Source organism: Geotrypetes seraphini, chromosome 1, assembly GCF_902459505.1.
Source record: "Geotrypetes seraphini chromosome 1, aGeoSer1.1, whole genome shotgun sequence".
Taxonomy (NCBI): Eukaryota; Metazoa; Chordata; class Amphibia; order Gymnophiona; family Dermophiidae; genus Geotrypetes; species Geotrypetes seraphini.
Genome location: NC_047084.1, coordinates 385,524,147 through 385,533,235, shown reverse-complemented (window position 1 = coordinate 385,533,235; position 9,089 = coordinate 385,524,147). Strand labels below are relative to the sequence as shown.

Below are 9,089 nucleotides of genomic sequence, written 5' to 3'. Positions count from 1 at the left end.
AGACGACTGCCACCTCCTGGACACCAACCCATTGAAACACATTCGATGTAGGTCCTATCTGTAGATTTTACCCACATGCCCACTTCCTGTTCCCTCAGTCACCTCGTCTTCACAGACACCCTGACTAGATGGATCAAAGCCTTTCCTACTTGCACTGAACGCGCCAGGGACGTAACCAAACACCTCCTGAATGATATAATTTCATGCTTCGCTCTCCTCGTTTCCATAGGCAGCATTGCTGATGTCGTCCAACAAACTGCTCAGGCCCTCCAAATTGAATGGAAAGTATATGCTGCTTACCACCCCCAGAGCTGAAAGAATGAACAGAACCCTTAAGACCCTTCTCACCAAACGAATTGAAGAAACTAATCTGCCCTGGCCTGTCCTGTTGCCTTCTGTTCTTTTCCAGATCAGGTGTACCCTGTCAAAATCCACTAAACAATCCCCGTTTCAGCTCATGTTTGGCCGCCTACTGTCCATCATGAACCCAGACCCTGGTTCTTTTGCTACTCTGGGATCAGATATCCTCCAGAGTCATATCCAATCCTTAGCTAAAGCCCTTCAAGAGCTCCACAAATGGGTCCTGGAAAGGGCCCCACTACCGATAGCCACACAAGTCCATGGGTATGTCCCTGGAAATACAATATGGCTAAAACTTGGAAGTCAGACCCCCTGAAACCTAGATGGATAGGTCCTTTTACTGTCCTAATTTCTTCTCTTACAGTTGTCAAGGTATCCGGACATGAAACTTGGTTCCATTACAACATAGATCTTCAGCTGAAGCTTTCTAAGACCTCAAAATGTTCTGAATATTTACCACTGTACTTAGCAGGTGTTCTGAATATAACTCTTTACAAGTGTTTGAGTTTAATTGACTGCCTGTGGTTCACCACTGCCTTTAGCAAGTGTCTTGAGTATAACTATTTGAGATTTTCTAAGTTGTGCCTGAAAGAAAAATGAGCTTCCTATGTTAGCATTGTAGGCACCTTTTGGCTTATATATCTGATATTTGTGTTGCCCTCACTGCCTTATGTTTCTTTCTTCTGTATTTCTTTCCTATTGTACTAGGGGATCAGTCACTGTCCTTTACCCCTTGTAAATCGTGCCTTTCTCAGGTCCGTAATGGAGATAAGGAAGAACTGGCCCTCCTATACCGTACCTAATGTAAAAGTGGGCGGAAATCTGCATTGATAATGTTGAGGGTCCACTTATCAACCAGACTCTTATTGTAGACCCCACTCGCCCAGTGTCTTTGTATTTTGATACATGTGTGTTATTTGATGTTGCCCAGGGTCATGGTTTTGCCCCTAATACAGTTTTGTGTGGCTCCCTAGATGGCAGTGTTATTATACCAAATGTGCTAAGTATATATATCTGTATAACCTGTTGCCTTTAAGAAATGCCCCTATGAGGAAACCTTCACTAATGGTTGTAAGGGTATATTCTTTATAAGCTTATTTTGCTATACAAGAAATCACAAAAAGCCATTGTCTCTTTTTGTTCTCTGTAATTATGACTATGTGTGCTGGTTGTGGAATTTCCCTTCCCCCTCCCTCCCTGTTTTTAGGAGGAATGAAACTTACTTTTTCCCATAAGCCATACCCATTATTAGCTTGTGACTGGGCATGTACAAAGAGGGGGACTATAAACGTGTTGTTTCTGAATAAAGTCACTTCTCTTTTGCCATGTAAATAGTCAGCATGTGTGTTCTTTTCTTCCTAATGAGATGCCTTCCCCCCCCCCTTGCATTAGTGCCAGAGACAACAGAGTATGTGTGTGAGGCAGTTGGTTTCTGATCCTTTTCAGCTGGGGACCTCGTCCGGGATGGAGATGTGCCGAGACTACAGTGAGTGAGTATAGATTTCTGACTCTCACTGGGGTCTTTGCCCTCTTCCAAGTCTTCCACACCCTTATTTGTTATTGAGGCTTTTGGCAAGTCTCATGGAGTTTGGGGAACTCCTGCAGTACTTTTGAGTGGCCACACGTTCTTATGGGAAGAACGATATTAATAGACATACCCGCCTACTCTGTCGTCTGAGGGGTAAACGCTTTGCATGTGCTTAACCTCTTCTATCGCTTAGATAAGGTTTGAAGTATAAGCTTTGTATTGTATTGTATATTCCTGTGTCTTGCTTATCAGGTAAGGTACATGGGATTCGTGTTTGTTCTGGGTCTGACTGGCACTAAGGATCCTCCCCTTCCTAAGAACGACGAGCCTTAAAAAAAAACAAAACCCACTAACAAGAACTGCAGCTTTAGTATATGCTCTTTGTTGAACAGAGAAGCGTGTCTGAATTACGTTACTGATTTCTGTCTGTGAACATAAAACAAAATGCAATCTGGCTTTCCTTTTGTTCACTTGAAAAAAAAAGTAGTGAGAGCTTTCACCCCCTCTTCCCTTTCCATGCCTTCCAGTGAGATAGAAGGCGGCCTTTTGGCCGCCTCCCTCTTTTCTCCACAGAGTTTCAGTGTGTCTGGTAAATCAGTAGGAGAATTGCAAGCAGCACTAAGCTAGAAATGTTTCCTGTTGAAACACAAAGGGGATTGCAAAGAGGTGATAATCTGCCCATGAGACCCCTTAAAATATTTATCCCCTCCGATGTTAGGAGAAAATAATTTGAGACGATGCCTTAAACAGAGATGGGAGGAGGCATGGAGGTTAAAATTGTAGCTTAGGAGTGTTCTGTACAGTAAAGATTGTCCCGTACAGTGAAGGTACATTTTATGGAAGGTGTGTCCAGCCAACTGTAAATGTAATTTATTTTAAGGAATAATATCGAATGATAAGTATAATCTGTTTTTGTATGCTGCCTGTATATATATATTTGCTTAGCAAGAGTTAGGAAGCTACAGCATTAGGGAACGTGCCGTTGTGTTTATGTATGTTAATAAAAAAGAAAGATTACGTAGTCTAAATATATTGATTTAAGTTCAACGGGGACAAGCACATGGCAAACACTTTGAATAAACTACTGAAATAAGCCGAGCTCAGCGTATTGGGAGATCAGAGGTTGCATAGCTAAGTGATCCCTGCTGTGTCAGAACAATAGAGGAACCTTGGCTGAATTTTTCTAGCGTTTTAGCTGTTTGCAGCCTGAGGGCTCTGTACGAGCCATTTGGCTAGGGATGCATCCTCGAAAACAAGAAAGGACTTTATGTAGTTCGAATATTTTGAATTGCTAGCGTTATAGAGAAATAGGAGTCATGGTATAAGTTTAATTAGAACTGAGTATAGACTTATAGAAGTATAGAACTGAGAATATATTTCTCTTGTTCCTTTATTTTTAAAAGTTATATGAGGGGACATCAAACATCTAGTTGAGTTTGTAAATGTTTTATAGGAAAAGAAAACGAATGTGAATTAAGAAAGTGTTTTCAAACAGATGAGAGAGAATGAGGAAAGTCTTTTAGACAAATAAAAAATTATGAAGATGAGACTGGTGGTTTAATATTTGTCAAATGAGAAAGGCACCGGAGTTGGATAGTAAGTGAGGTGGATTTTTGCCATAAGTGAATGGACAAAAGAAGTTTGAACAGCTAGATGGGTTTTAACACTGAATTGTTATATTGGAATTGTATAGCAGTATAGAAAGGAGCTGTTTCAAAGCAGGAAATAGAATGCATAGGCATGTTAGAGAAAGTTTTGTGAAATATGTTAAGGAAAGTGTGTTATGGAATGTATTTAGCAGTGAAAGAATAATTTTGTTATGCTTAGGGATTGATCACATTTTAAATGTACAGTGGTACCTCGGTTTACGAGTGCACCGGTTTGCGAGTGTTTTGCAAGACGAGCAAAACATTTGCAAAATCGGTGCCTCGGAAACCGAGCATGGCTCGATTTACGAGCACCCCCCCCCCCCCCGCCTCGAACCGGCACCCCCCGCCACGATCCGACCCCCCCGCCACAATTGGGCACCCCTCCGCCACGATCTGACCCCCCCCCCGACACAATTGGGCACGCCCCGACCACGATCTGACACCCCCCCAACATAATTGAGCACCCCCCCACCGCTTCTTTCCCTCATCTGGGCACTCTTGAAGATCGGCCTACTCGTCTGCTGGGCCTTGAGCATATGAGCATGCTCAAGGCCTGCGAGTTCACGTTCACGTTCAGAACGTGAACTCGCCCATCAAAGCGAGTTTCCATTATTTCCTATGGGGAAACTCGCTTTGATAAACGAGCATTTTGGATTACGAGCATGCTCCTAAAATGGATTATGCTCGTAATCCAAGGTACCACTGTACTTTAAAACTAAATTGGGAAGTTTAAAGTAAAGGACTAACAAAGATAGAGGTTAAGTATCCATATTTTTCTGAAAGTTGCAATATATGATAAACAAGGGCTTGATAGCATTGATAAAGGGCATTTTAAATTTTCCTGTGGCCATATTTGGTATCACAGGACCCTGTAAAAAGTTTATTGATCTTTTGTTTTGTCTTCCAGCTAATACAGGTTTCGACAGAATACCGATCAGCCCTGTCTGCAGAGGGCTGGGGGATGGATCCCACCACGTTTTCCTTTGTGCTCTTCTTACTGAACATGTGCTTCCCTTGCAGGGCCTACACTGGCCGCCAATACCACATTCCACCACTAGAGCTGTGAAGAGCACAGAGATTCCAAAGCTGAGCTTTTGGTGGGAATTTCAACCTTTCATTGTCTCCCACTAATTATGTGCTTATTTTTCAGCAGTAACAGTGCATTCTTTCTACAGACGGCATGCTTTTTACTCTCTTGGACAAAGGAAAGAAAGAAAGAAAGCAGTTCCATAGTTGCAGAGCAGATCAACCTGAATTTTCTCCGGCAATATAACAGACAAGATTATCTGTAAAATGCTGCAGCACAAACTTTTAAAGTCATTATTCAGTTTCACTTAAATTAATTCAGAGACTCTGACCTTACAAGTTACTAAAATATTTGCAGACTTTTTGGACTCATAAAATTTTGAACAAACAGACTTTATCTTAAACCACTTTACTTTAAAGCACTTCATTTGAATTAGGCTTCTGAACTTGAATTATGTTTTTGCATAATCCAATAAGCATTATGATATCGTGTTAGCAACTGTATTTTCTTTATTATTGTCCTCATGCATTGTTCTCAGAAAATATTTTGTTTATCCTGTATTTTAAATTTTATTTCCTATTACTGTATTCTATGTACAGTGACAGGTTCTAAGCTGTCACACATTGCAACAGTGTCTCTTATTGAGTTTAACTGCTGACATCACCAGAAATGAGTTCTTGCAACACACACAGAAAAATAAAAATTATATCTAGTGTGCATTCACTGAGTGCATCATTTGCACATGTGTTGAATTTACATATTAAGCATATATTTGGATTTTCTTAGCATTCTGCCTTATTTTATACTTTATTGATTTAATTCTAGGTTACTATGTAAAACACTTCTGAGTATAGGGACCAATTCTAAGTTAGATAATACTGAGGTTCTCTTATTTTAGGGAAATCTAAAGATTTAGATATGTTTAATATATATCTAAGATTCTATCTTTCTCTTAGCTATACTTTCTGTATATTTTCTGATCTTTATACCTCAAGAATAAAAGAATAGACGCAAGTTTAGTCTCTGCTCTGCTCTAGGGCTATTGCACCTGGACTAGAACAGACACTACCTATACACCTGACACTGGAATGGTAAGTTTCCTGTATGGTGTAGCTTAGCCAGCAACTTACATAAATTACTTCAATGGGTTTTATCTAGGATAGTGGATATGATTTACTTGCTTCTTCACCTAAGAAATCAAGTATACCATGGGTAAGACACTCTCTGGGCTACTGTTAAGCCTGAGAATTGGGTTTCCTGGTTCTTTGTTGAATTTGTCCTGTTTAATTGGCCTCAGACTTATGTTTGCAGCAGTAACCTCAACTATACTCTAATCCATAGGTGATTGGTCCTGTCCAAAGCACCTTTGCAGATGAAAGAATGACAAATGATATCCAACCATGCCTAAGTGTGTCCGCCTTCGCCATATATGGCTCGACAGCCAAGTACACGCTAGGGAGAACACTGCAGATGGAATAGGCAAATCGTCATGCCAGTACTCATGCCTCTCAGAAGTCAATGGGAACAGTTCAGATTTGGCACAGTTAACACGGAGACCAAATATTGTTCCAAAGGCCTGCACAATAGTAAGAGCCAGAGGCAGGTGTAAATGAGCTTGTTCTAAATATAAGAGGATGTTGTCAGCAAACAAATTAAGGTGACACTCCCAAGCACCTACCTAGTACCCATAAGAACAGGGTCCGATCGTATTTTAACTGTCAAGGGTTTGATAGCAAGAAGAATGAGGAGTGGGGATAATGGACAGACCTGACGCATGCCCCATTCCAAAGGGAGGGGAGAGATAAGGTGGCCATTCACAAGAAGCCTAGCCTGAGGAGAAAAATAGAGACTGTGTACCCACTTTAAAAAAGTATTCTCCAGTCCATAACGACACATGACCCAGAATAGGTAGGACCAGGATATGCTATCGAATGCCTTTTCTGTTTCTAGGCCCCCAATAGCTGCCTTACTGTCACTCCCCCTCCTAGAGTAGATGGCCATCAATGCTCTAGTTAAATTCATAGAGACGTATCTACTGGGTAGAAAGCCCACCTGATCCTCATGGATGAGAAGGTGCAGAAAAGCATTCAAGTGCATCATGAGTAACAGCCAGCAACTTTGTGTCTTGGTTAAGGAGTGATATGGGCCTTTGCCCGTCTTGGGCAGTAAAACAACATGGGTCATATTGTAGCGGTCCAGGCCCTTCTGAGAATGCAGAATATTATAAGCCGCACTCAGGGATGGCAAGATAATATCAGAAAGAATCTTATAATATCAGGCCCATAACCATCGGGTCCTGGAAATTTAGTAAGCTTAAGCCCTTTAATACCCATTTCCACCTCCAGGCGCTTAATGGGGGCTTAATGGGGCATTCAGAACCTGAATCTGGTCCTGTGTAAGCTGAGGGAGTAAAACATCCTGAAAGAATGTATCCTGATCTGTCTCCGCATAAGGCTTGTGGGCATACAAATCTTTATATTAGGTCACAAACTGCTGATACGATGGATACGAGCTTCTGTCATATGCGTACGACCCTTGCGGGTCTGTAATTGATGTAATCACCTGGCGCTTACAATATGGGTGGACTAATTGGGCCAGCAAACCGCCTTCCCCCATCTATGGAAGTCTATAGCGACAGAAATAAATGTCCTGTTCTGCCTGGGATGTAAGAATAGCATCAACCCGTTGCCGTAGCTCGCACAGTCTAGAACGGTCCGCCATTGCCGAACTGCACTGGTGGCGCCTCCGTAGTTATTGCATCTCTCCAGACAACACCTGCAGCTCCTTCTCCTGTTTCCTTTTTTTACCCACAACATATGCTATAATAAATCCCCTTAGAACTGCCTTGGACACCTCCCAAAAAAGGCCCGGGATACTTATGGAAGGTAAGATCCTTACACAAATAACAAGGGAAACACCAAATCTGTTCAGTAGGGTTGGTGGTTATCTGGAGAGAGAGCATCATGGGAGAGTGATCCGACAGGGGTACCTCCAAAATGTCTGCTGCCTCCACAACTGGTAGTAAGGAAGGGGATAGCAAGAGATAATACAGTCGTGTGTAGAGGTTATGTGGGTTAGAGAAGATGGTATAAGTTCCCTTCCTAGGGTGCAACAATTGCCAGATATCCAAAAGCCCAACCTGTTGGGTCTAATAATCAATTACGCACAGTTCAGTCCAACAAATCAAGGCCCCCGCCTGCCTGGCCTTATTAGGCACTCGGGCCTTTAACGGCCTCGGTCCCCTCTGTTTGTTTTGTTTTCTTTTTGGCATTTAAAAAAAAAAAAAAAAAAACAACAGAAAAAAAAAAAAAAGCCATCACAACAAAATGGAACAAGCAGAAATTCCAAAAGCAGAAACGTAAACACTCGGGCCTGGTAATTCCTCTTGTCTTACAGTTTTGCACATACAAAGGGGCGTTTTATTTTTCAGGCTAAAACAACCACAGTCAAGTTGTTTTGTACTTTTCCAACAACAAGCAAAGCAGGCCCCTCCTGCCAGGCCTTATCAGGTTCCCGGGCCTATATATAGCCTCGGGTTTTAGCCCACCCTCTCTTTTTGGAAACGCCAAAGAGGGCAAAACAAAAACAAAAAAAAACCCAACCACAAAGCCGAAATTACACTAAGGAGAAGGGAAAAAAAAAACCCAACAAAGCCAGCAAACAAAACTCCGGCACATTATAGAGTTCACAAATCATGCCTTGCATCTTACATCCAGGTCCTAGCTCCGGAGAACTTGACTGTGGAAGATTTGCTGGATTTTTGTCCTTTTATTTATTTATTTTTTTTTTTTTTAATTAAAAAAAAAAACACTTTGCTTTTTCACAAGTGTGTGCTTGAGCTAGCTTTTTTTTTTTTCTTTCACAAGTGTGTGCTTGAGCTAGCTTTTTTTTTTTCTTTTTTAGCTTATGTGCGCCGCTCTCCCCACCTCACCCAACGGCAAAGGGGCATTCTTTGGGGCTCTTTGAGGCACACTCTTAATCCCCCTTGAAGTGACAGCGAAGCATGTTTTGTATACTATCGAGGATAGGAACCGGGTTCTAGGATGGGATGGGTTGGGGCGGGGGATGTTCTTCCAATTTTAAGAGTTTAAGCGGGTGGTATCTTTCTACCATTAAGGGAGGGGAGGTTTTGCATTGCTGCTCTGTGGCGTGCGCGTGGGTGTTAGTTAAGTCCCCCCACCCCCACCAACTCGCTACGCGGTCGGGGACGGGGGTGGGGGGGAAGACGACGGGGGACGGACATCGCGGCAAGCGGGCCCTTCCACGGGAGTGAGGGCCAATAGGCTCTTTGTGAGGCCTTGCTCGGAATGACTATTAAGCTCCCGAGAAAGAAGGCCCCCCTCCTCGGCTATTAAGCCACCGCACGGTCGGAGGGGGGCAGCGGGGACTATTATGTTTAAAACAATTTTATTAGGTTTTATATATAAACAGAACAAGATCAGCCAAATCATCAAGCAAGTTACCTAAACATCACTACAGAACCCAATTTGTCTACCCTCCAACCCCTATCCCCCCTCATTCCCTC

The 9,089-nt window shown here is 42.4% G+C and overlaps 1 long non-coding RNA gene across 2 annotated transcripts; it reads left to right on the top strand.

Annotated features, from left to right (window-relative positions):
• The first annotated feature begins 1,692 nt into the window (after positions 1 to 1,692).
• Positions 1,693 to 5,283, top strand: LOC117346708. 2 transcript variants are annotated; one of them, XR_004536648.1, is made up of 2 exons: positions 1,693 to 1,846; positions 4,445 to 5,283. It is a non-coding gene; the product is annotated as an uncharacterized LOC117346708 (long non-coding RNA). The 2 variants fall into 2 exon arrangements; XR_004536647.1 differs by having other exon boundaries at positions 1,693 to 1,850.
• Positions 5,284 to 9,089: the final 3,806 nt, after the last annotated feature.